The following is a 2,498-nucleotide window of genomic DNA, read 5'->3' as shown; positions in this document are numbered from 1 at the left end:
AACCATTTTGTACCTGGGAATATAGCAGCTGCTCCATTGCAGTTTGTACAAACTGTAGATGAAATTCTAAGCTGGCTGTCAAGTTTCAGCCTGTAAAATAGAAGTCAATCATGTCACAGAAAGTACATGCTGACCCCACTATGAAACCAAATATTATGACATTTCCAAATCTGAAATAAGTTAAAAGATCACAATGATTTTAGCTTTCTCTTTCTATTTGCTTCTTTCTTTGCATATTTTCAGCTGATACTTAATCTATGCTAGCCATGGAACAAAATGATGGCACTGAAGTGACTGAATTCATTCTCCTGGGATTTGCTGGTCAACACAAGTCTTGGCATATCCTCTTCATAGCATTTCTAGCAATCTATGTGGTTACCCTGGTAGGTAATATTGGAATGATCCTACTTATCAAAATTGATGCTTCTCTTCATACCCCCATGTAAATTTTCCTCCAACACTTGGCATTTGTTGATCTCTGTTACACCTCTGCTATCACTACCAAGATGTTGAAAAACTTTGTAGAAACAAAAAAATCTATCTCATGTATAGGATGTATGGTGCAATTACTACTTTATGGTACTTTGCAACAAGTGGCTGCTACATCCTGGCTGCTATGGCAGTAGACCGTTACGTGGCCTTCTGTAACCCACTCCATTATCCAGGGGTTATGTTCCAGAGACTCTGCATTAAGCTATTAGTTAGTTCATATGTCATGGGTTTCCTAAATGCCTCTGTAAACACAAGTTTTACTTTCTCATTGAACTGCTGCAAATCCAATACAATTAATCACTTTTTCTGTGATGAACCTCCAATTATTGCCCTACCATGCTCCAATATTGACCTCAACATCATGCTATTAACAGTATTTGTGGGATTAAATTTGATGTGCACTGTGATGGTGGTCATCTTTTCCTGCATATATGTCCTGGTTGCCATCCCGAGGATATCTTCTGCTGCAGGGAACAAAAAAGTCTCTCCACATGTGCCTCCCACCTGACAGCAGTCACCATTTTCTATGGGGTTCTCTCTTACATGTATCTACGGCATCATACTAATGAGTCTCAAAAACAGGAAAAAGTGGCCTCTGTTTTACGGCATTATTATTCCCATGTTAAACCCCTTTATTTACAGCCAGAGAAACCAAGATGTGATTGAAGCCATAAAACTAACAGAAAAAAAGTATTTCTAATTTGAACCTTGATTTCTATCTCAACACGGCTCAACAAGCCAGCCAACAGTGCTCTTATTTCTCAATCTCAGAAAATATGACAAATGTCTATAAGACACAAACGCATTACTTAATTATATCAATAGCATTTGAAAGATAGAGAAAAACATTTCGAATGATTAAATAAACAAACTTCTAATCCATGTGTTCCTTAAAGAAAATGCGTCTAAAACAATATCTTTGAAATTGCATCCATACATTTTAATGAGCCTTTTTTGAGATATCTGCCATCATAAAAATAGTAAAGTAAATCAATGAGAAGTGCATAATCAATGTTGTGTAAGGACTTCCATTAAATAGAGTATAAAGACTCAGCAGGGGGTAGAGGGAATCTTTTCTTGTCTTCTCTTGAGAGGTATTTTTCTCTATAGCCAATCTATTTGTAATTGTAAAGTAAAATTTGAAAGATTATTTCTTTGGATAATATATGCAGAAAAGAAGGGAGGAAAGGAAAGACAGTGGAGTAAATCTTCAAGGATATTGGGGTATTAGGGACAAATATCCATCTTTTCCCTAGTTTCCCTGACAAATTAGGAAATCAATGCAGGAGTCAGAAAAATATAGAGCATATCAATTTTGTCATTGGTAAATATAACTTCAATATTCAGCTATACTTTCTTGCAAGTGTACATCTTAGGAAAACAACATACCATGCAGAGTCTGGTGCTACAGAGCAGGCTCATTTACCCAGAATTCATACCTTATACCCATCAATTCCCAATAATGAGAATTAATGCAGAATTATAGGCTTAAATCTAGAACTTAAATATGGGATCAGACTTTAGTGTTCTCGTTGTAAAAAAGTAAAATAAAATATGTGTATTAAAACATACACAGATGTCTATGTATTATGTGAAATATATGTACATATATGTGTATATATATTATATACATACTTATATATATTATATACATACAGGAGATATATGATTACAGGAGATAAAACCCAAAATTGGGAAACTCAAGAGTTTATACAGCATTGCTAGTGACCTGCTCATCCTCCCCTCTATTGAAAGAAACCTTATTTTCACTCTAAAATGTAAGCAAATCTCCAGATAGGAAAGGACAAGTCTTTATTTACCTCCTGGACCATCTCTGGAGAGAGAGGCATCTCTAAGTTTTACTATCCTGATATATCTCCTCATGCAAACCTTCTTAAATGTAATGGCTATAAATGCCTTTGCTCATAGAAATAGGCTGTGAAGAAATGTGAATTATTCTTTGAGAATCTGTGTACTAAATAATATAGCTTTAATAGTCACAAAAT

At 35.0% G+C, this 2,498-nt stretch overlaps 1 pseudogene; it reads left to right on the top strand.

Moving 5' to 3' along the window:
• Positions 1-266: 266 nt before the first annotated feature.
• On the top strand, positions 267-1,192 carry LOC134740295 (olfactory receptor 5AK2-like; annotated as a pseudogene).
• The last annotated feature ends 1,306 nt before the right edge of the window (positions 1,193-2,498 follow it).

Source organism: Pongo pygmaeus, chromosome 9 (assembly GCF_028885625.2).
Source record: "Pongo pygmaeus isolate AG05252 chromosome 9, NHGRI_mPonPyg2-v2.0_pri, whole genome shotgun sequence".
NCBI classification, from domain to species: Eukaryota; Metazoa; Chordata; class Mammalia; order Primates; family Hominidae; genus Pongo; species Pongo pygmaeus.
This window is presented reverse-complemented; position numbering and strand designations above follow the sequence as displayed.